Raw genomic sequence first — 8,633 nt, forward strand, 5'->3', positions numbered from 1 at the left:
TCTTCCTTTCTTGTCATGTATTTAGCCCAGATTATTGGTCCAGAGAAGTTAGTAATTTTATTTGTCATAGTGTTAGCATTTGTCAGAATCTGCGGCTTTAAAGCCGCTGGGCAACACACTGGTTGGCTTTGGCACCACCTGATGAATCCTGGTCTTCACCCTTTTATCCCTCCTGTTGCGATCTGGGCTTCGCTGTGGGGTCGCTGGGTGGTTATGCTAGAAGTGGTCCCAGTTATGTGACTGCTGACTCAGGTGTAGACCAGGGTGCGGTACTTGGATCATATGAGCAGATATTAAGTCAGGGCAATCCGGGATCAAGGTAGGCAGTGGCTACTTCAGAACTTGGGACAGGCCAGAGGTCGGCATATGGAGTAGGTGCGGTGCGGTGCGGACAGGAAAAGGATCAGTAAAACAAGCTGAGGTCAAGAGTGGAGAGTGCGGAGGAGACTGGGTACAGCCAGGGTCAGTAAGCCAGGAAATGAACTCAAAACATGAAGCACCTTCAGCTGGACAAAGAGGCCAAAAGCTAAGGCATCTCCCCGAGGGGAGAAAATTGTCTAATATAACCAGAGGCGCGTCGGGATTGGTGGGGAACAGAATTTTGGGCCACTCACTGGCTCTTTAACACAGGTTTGTGTGTAGCTGGTCCGTTCGGGCAGCATGGAGAGACTGATGGGGCCGGTGCACGGTGTCTGCCATGATGGACGGGAAAGGCCTCTGCACTGTGGCTATCGGTGAGGAATGGTGAGTCTCAAAATTATGCTGGGGGTGAGGGTTTAGGTGAGTGCGCATATATCCCAAATTGGGAGAGGAAAAAAGTGCTGCTGGATACCTCTGGCGGTGGCTCACCTCCCCTTATAGCGACCCTCGGGTTGTGGACAAAGATGGCTACAGCGCTTCTCTTGACTACCTGCTACACATGGGGTAGTCTCAAGACACTGAATCACCAGTGCTGCCCAAAGGAGCAGGTAGTGTCTTACACACTGGGCATTAGTGTGCATCATTAGTCTATCAGGTGATTAGAGAAGCAGTACAGCCATCTCTGTCCAGAACCAAAGGGTTGTTTTAAGAGTAAAGGATCAGCATGTTGAAATTTCAAACAGTCAATCCTGGTGAACATCTTATACGCAGCGGCTCCTGCAGAAATTGGTGGCTTTGGCCAACGGAGGTCTAACGCTTGTAGCCACTTTTAGGGCCTGCAATTTTGGAGAAAAAAAAGCCAAATGCGGCTCAGGTGTAAGATTGCTGTGATGGGTGGATGCCCAGAGGCTTAGTTCCCCTGCGTTATATTTGTTGGGTTAGTAGTGTAAGACAAGGGCTTTTGGAGCCAAGAAGCCTTTTCCTGGAGGTTAAAGGGAGTCTGAGGGCAGTTTTGACACTGCTACGGTAATATCGATCGATGAGAAGCTACAGCTGTCAGGCAAAAGCAGCTCAATGGACAAGCGGAGGGCATTTCTGACAAGGTGCAGGGGGATAAAACTTAGTTTTATTGATGCTGGCGATAGCACCAAGGGATCTTGTAGCCTCACATCACCCACCCCTATATAGAGCTGCAAAACTGCTGACACTCACTTCTTAGGACTCATGTCCACGGGCGTATGGGTAAAACACCGGGTGTCATTCAGCGTTTTGCCCGTCTGTGTGATGCTGGCAGAAACTGCGCTAAGTTCCCCACTCTGTTTCACAGTGGGGTTGTGTATGAATCGCTGCTCATATGCAATGTATTGCGTATACACAGCGTTGCATACTCTACCCATAGAAAAAAATAGGACTCGCGGTGCCTGGCACGCCGTGAAATAGAGTATGCTGCGGTTTATTCTCGCTCATGTCTACACACTCATGTATGGATCAATAAAAGTCCAGTTCTTTCATTAATGCCATTCACTGCGTGTCATGCGGCCATGGATTGCGTACGTTATACTCTATGAAAATGCTTGTGGACCTGAGGCCGTAGAGCACACATCAAACACAAGGCCCGCAGGCCGAATCCGGCCCACCGCGACATTTTATGTGGGCCACCGGCTGTGCAGCAAGTTCCCTTACCCTCCGTGTTGTTGTCAGTAAGGCCTCATGTCCATGGTGAAATTCGGGGCCGCGTAGATTCTCCATGCAGAATCCCGCAGCGGGTCCCTCCTATCCCGCAGACATGAGGCCTGAAAATAACATTTTATTTACCTGTCCGGACGCTGCGGATCTGCCCTCCATCGCGGCCGTATCTTCTTTCTTCAGCCCGGCTGATGTGCGCGCATGTGCTGTGCACTCTTTTCCTTTTTTTTTGTTTTGAACTCCTGCTCTCCAGCGGCAGAGCAGAAATTCAGCTGCAGGTATGCCGCGGATCCAGATGGCTTCCATAGGCTTTAGTAGAAGCCTGCGGGAGACCCGCACTAAAATGGTGTAAGCCACGGGTGTTTTCCCGCACATGCAATCCGCACCTCAGGGGAAAATGACATCCGCAGGTATTTAATTACCTGCGAGTGTCCAATGCATCCCTATGGGGCGCGGGTGATCCACTGCGGATATTTCCCCGTGGACATGAGGCATAAGAGATCTTCAATCGTCTTGTTCTGTCTAGTAGAGCAGAGAGTAATAGAGGAGTGCTGATAGCACACTGACAGCGGCCGCGGAGGAGGGGAGAAGCCTGCAGAAGACATCATCTCTGGTGCGAGGAGCAGCTGCAGGAGGAGAGCTGCTCAGTGCTGACCTCCTCTCACCGGCCCTCCCTCTGTTCATGGCAGCAGATCTGGGGAGACATCAGGGGCCTAAGTCTTCAGGAGGATAGCAACCAGTATACCTGCCATAGGGACCACATTGGATGCAGGTGAGTATACAGATTGTTCTGTCTGGCATCCAAATATATTTGTTTGCCTTGTGTATAAAAATTGAAAAGTGTCTGTGTATATATAATATAAAAAGTGTGTGTGTGTGTGTGTGGCTGATGTGGCCCTCGGTGAAAACGAGTTTGACACCCCTGCCTTAGAGGTAAAATACGCTTTTTGAAAAACAATCCCACCCCTAGAAGTCAGTATGCTGTTCCATCTCAGGCAGATCTATAAATGAGAGTTGCGGTGTGATTAGATGAACGGTCTTGTCATCGGATTCCCTAAAAGTTGTTCCCCCCCCCCCCCCCCCCCCCTGGCCTATAAAAGGCTCTTGGAGGCTCCTTGTGTGCAGTGACCTCTTCCTCCCCTTGTGTAGAGCTTGTCGACCACTAGACGCCTCTATGACGCAGAGAAGAGACTTTACTCCGTTACCAGAGTCTGAGAGGGGCGCATTACTGGGATGTGAGAAGCTGCATGGTCATATTGATGAATGGTCACCCAGCGGCCGTTCTGACCAGACTGTTGGGAGTGGATGTGTGCGGGCACACAAGGTGACTGGGATCAGAACGCCCCCTACAGACCACCAGTAGAGAGGAGCGTCTAACCAGACTGGTAGGAAGTGTTGGGACGAGTGGATGTGTGAGGGCACACAAGGTGACCAGGCTTGGGATGCCCCTACAGACCAGCAGTAGAGAGGAGCGTCTGACCAGACTGTTAGGAGGTGTTGGGACCAGTGGATGTGTGAGGGCACACAAGGTGACCAGGCTCAGGACGCCCCCTACAGACCACCAGTAGAGAGGAGCGTCTGACCAGACTGTTAGGAGGTGTTGGGACCAGTGGATGTGTGAGGGCACACAAGGTGACCAGGCTTGGGATGCCCCTACAGACCACCAGTAGAGAGGAGCATCTGACCAGACTGTTAGGAGATGATAGGACCAGTGGATGGGGGGCACACAAGGTGACCGGACTCAGGACCCCCTAAAGACCCTCAGTAGAGAGGAGTGTCTGACCAGACTGTTAGGAGGTGTTGGGACCAGTGGATGTGTGAGGGCACACAAGGTGACTGAGCTCAGGATGCCCCGACGATGAAACTGGACGCTCCGGGGGGGGGGGGAACCCGGGTTATCTTCAGTGATGAATCCAAGTTTAGTTTGGGCGCTTACGGTAGCTGTGTTTGTGTCTAGAGACCTCGGGGGAAGGGGGTGCCTCAATCCTGTCTTTGCTGTGGAGCGGCATACTGCACCCTGTTGGTGTGATGGTCTGGGGGGCATCGCATATGACAGTCGGTTCCCCCCCTAGTAGTGGTACAAAGGACAATGACAGCTCAGCGATATGTTCAGGACATCCTGCAGCCACATGTGTTCCTCTCATGGCGGCTTCCAGCAGGATAATGCTCGGCTGCACACACAAGGAGGTCATAGGAAGCCCCCACAACATTGTCACACTTCTGTGGCCGCCTGATCACAAGATTTATCTCCAATAGAACATGTATGGGACACCAACAGCCTACAAATTTGCACGATCTAGAGGGTAAGTTACAGCAAATGTGAAGAGATATGCCTCCATGCCCGCCTGCATCACATCTTGTATCCAAGCTAGAGGCCACCAAAAGCAACAGTTGAACCGCGCACATGCTGTAGCTGGTGCATGCGTAAGACAGGGGCAGCGTTATGGGAGGTACAGAGGTTTGCCCACCAGAGACGTGCCGCAGCACTCATGCACATTGCTGTAATTGGCACAGCCACGGCTTAGTTGCAATCCCATTTATTTGCTAGAAGTGCTGACTCTTGTCTGGCCTGCCCACCGGACGACTCGGTGATAATTTACATGCAGCGGGTAAAAAGTTTTTCTTTTGGTTTTGTTTCTTTATTAAAGTCTGCGTTGCCCAGGAAGTCCGGCAGAATAACTTCAGGAATATGTGAGCATCATTGTTTTATGAATGGGCAATTTAAATGGGGCTAGAGCGAATATGGAGCCACAGCGACTCCACAAGCCGCCGGAAGGCATTGTATGCCTGAGATAGCGGTGCCCCCGTCATCTCCCCGAGCAGCTCCATAACTCTGTCTGTGGTGTCGGTCCAAGGTGAGCGCTTCCCTTTAAGAAGGTCTTCCCATCTTGACTGTTCTGGCACTCTGGCCTCAGGCCTGTCCCTGGCTGTCCTGTGTCTGGTGGCCTGGGGTGGTAGGGAATTACAGAGACCTCTGGGGGCGCTGTGGTGCACTCCCACAGAAGTCAGTGGGAGTTACAGAAACAGTGTAGCACTCCACGTTGCTCTGTTCCTGCAGCTGTAGAGTTAGGCCGCCTGTAGACGGGCGGAAATTCCGTGGCGGGATTTCCTGCGGAATTTCCGCCCTTGGAAGCTGCCATAGGATTGCGTTAGCAAACGCAGTCCTAGGCAGACGGCTGCTGTTTGGCCGTGCGGCAAACAAACCGTAGTATGTCCTATTTCTCTGCGGGGCTCGGAGAAACGTCACTCACCGGCCGCCGGCTCCGGTCTGCGCATGCGCCGGATGCCCGGCCGCCGGCACATGAAAGATCCGGAGCTGCGGGGCGCGGGTGAGTACATGCTGTTCTCTGCAGGCGCTCGGGTCAGGTCCCGCGGTGAGAATTCTCGCTGCCGGATCCGACCTGGCCGTCTGCAGGCGGCCTTACGGCTCACTCACACAGGCGTGTGCGTTCTGCGTACTACGAGCATGAAATACACAGTACAACAAATAGGCACGTACATGTTGTGATCGGCCCAATAGAAATCAGTGGGCTTTTAGCACTGCATATTACGTTCCGTGAAATAAACGTGAGTTAGGACAGCTTCACACGACCGTATATATTTGGGCATGAAGGATGTTTGCGTGTGTGTCTGCGCATATTATTGTACTTTTTGCGAACACATGATCAGTTCGTGACATGCCCTCTCCGTGGAATAAAAGGATAATTAGCCTAATGAGGTCCCGATATATTATTTTTCCTGCACTTTGCGCAGCCACCCACATCCGCTTGCGTATTTGTGCACCTCCCATAGACTTCTATGGGACCTTTGCTGCGAAAAAACGTAGGAAAATAGAGAAGGTCCTACACTTTTGTGCGCCCAGGAAAAACGCGCAAAACACTTTAATGAGAACAAACCCATTAAAATTAATGGGTTCTATTCTCTGTGTTTTGCGTGCGTATAAAAATGTGCGCAAATACAGTCATGTGAAGCAGCCCCAATACGCAGGTGACATACGCCCATGTGAGTCCTCAGGGCGTGTTCACACCTGCGCTAAACTGCTGTCAGGGATTTCCATTTCTCTATTACGTTTTTGGAGCTGAGAAATGGAATTAAATGTTTTCGTTTTTTTCTTCATTGATTTCAATTGGTTCTCAAAAAACGGAAATGGTTCTGTTCGCTTCCTTTCTGTCGCATTTTCATTTTAAAAACGAAACAAAAGGAAAAAAAACAACTTTCCTTTATTTTGAATTAAATGGGAAAAATACGGAACAGAGAAATGGAAATCCGTAATGGGGGTTAACTCTAAACAAGCGGTACGGAGACAGCGCCGCTCGCGGTACTATGTTGTTTCTATAACTCCCATTCACTTCTAAGGGTGCTAAGAAAACCGCGTAACCCAACTACGCTCCGTCCGCCCGGCCGCTGTGTGCAGCGCTGTCCCCATACGTGGAGGCGCCCCTACCAATGTAACGCCTGTCTGTAAATGTATGCCGTAATTATCTGTCATCCTCCCTGGATCACCCAGCAATCAGCTCCCTGCCATCTGCCAGCACACCAGGCGTATTCTCATAGCAGGCTGGCGGGCCTTGTGGAACTACAAGTCCCATAACACCCAGCAGCAGTCCTGTGCCCCTTCTGGCCCCCTGTCTCCTCCTACAACATGTGAGTAGCAGCTCACAGCACGCACCTTCCACAGCAGCCATCAGCAGGCGTTGGTGGTATAGTGGTGAGCATAGCTGCCTTCCAAGCAGTTGACCCGGGTTCGATTCCCGGCCAACGCAGCAGCCCTTCTTTTTCTTGTTTACAAATTCTCCACTGAGAATGATTACATATTATTAAATTTTTATTATTATTTTTATTTAAATGATGAACTACAAGGTCCAAAATATGAGTGCAATTTCTACTGGTTGTATGTTCCTTTCTATAATCCACTGCAGCGTAATGCGGTGTGCGCTACTGCAGTATGTTAGATTTACATGCGTGTTCTAAGGCTGGATTCACACGTGAGTTAGCGATATGGACAGAACTGGCGCGTGTTAATTGCTTTCAATGTGTTTATTCACTTGAGTGATTTTTCACAGCGCTGCTACAAGATTGAAAGATTGGCGCAGGTCCTATTTTTGGACGATTCCCTCATTATTTCCTATGACATCGTTAAAAAAACTTGCATCGCCCTCGCATGTCATGGGATTTTGCATTTGAGTGCGATACCATTTTGATCACTGAAATCCATTGGAAGCATTTGTGATCTTTTCACACACATGAAAATCGTAAGTATGTAAATGCGAGGCGATTTTTTTTTTTTAAGCATGATATCATGGTAACGGGCGAACGTGAGTCATGCCAAACATTCTCGGGTGTGACTTGCAAAACATTCACAGCACCATCCGTGTTCCGCGCATCTGCATGCTCTGCTCTTGCACGAGAGAAAACTCTTACGTGTAAATAGACACATTGTAACAAATGAGTTCTATTTTTGTACGTCTTGCCACGCACACAAATTAAGCGATTGCATCATGTAACGGCTCTCTTAGGGCTTATTCTCATGATGGGAGGCTATAGGAGCTGCTGGAGAAGGGAGGTGGGAGGGAGTTTAGCAGCGTGACTGCTAAACTCCTTCCCCCTTCTCTCCTCCTCCTCTCCGCCCCTCCGGCTGTTTGCAATGGGAGGGGGTATGGCACAGCTAAGCACCGCCCCACCTCCTTCCATTGCTGGCTGCAAACAAGGGGTGGGGAGGGGTTGGAAGCTTGGCTCCACTCCAACCATGCCCCCTCCCATTGCAAACAGTCATAAGGGGGGAGGGAGGAGGTGAGCCGGCAAGGGGGAGGGAAGGGGCGCCCGTTCATGCGTCTTTACAGCGCCGGGGACATGTACAAATACACTCGCTGTAACGGAGCGTGTTTGCACATTAACCCGTAAAAAGTTTTTGTTTTTTTTTACCGTGCAAGCTTCGCACTATTGTACGCGTGAAAAAGAAACGTAGGAAGATAAGTCCTGTCCGCCTTTTCTTGCACATATAAAAACGATATGCGATAACACCAGAGCGAGGCGATATCGCGTGGGGCTCCCGCTAGTGAAAACTAAACCATTGAAAACAGCTTTGTTTCATCACGTTTTGTGGGCGTGATTTTCTCGGCCATCTGTTTAAGTCCCAACGCCGGACAAGGCCCAAAATAGGAGCAGTTTATACGGACTGCATGCTCTTTCGTGAATAATCTGTGCGGAGTGCGCCACGTTATCAATAATCTTGTAATGCACAAAACTCATCGGTGAGGACGACGCAGGTAGGAAGACCCCAGAAAACTAACCATCAAGAAAATGCCCTTCCCTGACCGGGAATCGAACCCGGGCCGCGGCGGTGAGAGCGCCGAATCCTAACCACTAGACCACCAGGGAGTGATGGCTGCTTTCTGGCTGGTGATGTAGGAGAGTGCAGCCAGAGGAGGGCCCCGGCTTTAGATGCTTCTATACATTATTCTTTAGGTTGGTTTCACAGGAGAAAATTGCAGCAAAAATTGTGTCTTTCTTCCTACAGTTTTAGAGCGTCAACTCTGCTTTTATTCGCTAAAACATGGCTGCCGCCTGCGATCATCTCACGCATTTTT

At 50.4% G+C, this 8,633-nt stretch overlaps 1 non-coding gene across 1 annotated transcript; it reads right to left on the reverse strand.

Annotated features, from left to right (window-relative positions):
- Window positions 1–8,352: 8,352 nt before the first annotated feature.
- Window positions 8,353–8,424, reverse strand: TRNAE-CUC (transfer RNA glutamic acid (anticodon CUC)). Its single transcript has one exon. It is a non-coding gene; the product is annotated as a tRNA-Glu (tRNA).
- Between the last annotated feature and the right edge of the window lie 209 nt (window positions 8,425–8,633).

The sequence above is a fragment of the Eleutherodactylus coqui genome, chromosome 10, assembly GCF_035609145.1.
Source record: "Eleutherodactylus coqui strain aEleCoq1 chromosome 10, aEleCoq1.hap1, whole genome shotgun sequence".
NCBI classification, from domain to species: Eukaryota; Metazoa; Chordata; class Amphibia; order Anura; family Eleutherodactylidae; genus Eleutherodactylus; species Eleutherodactylus coqui.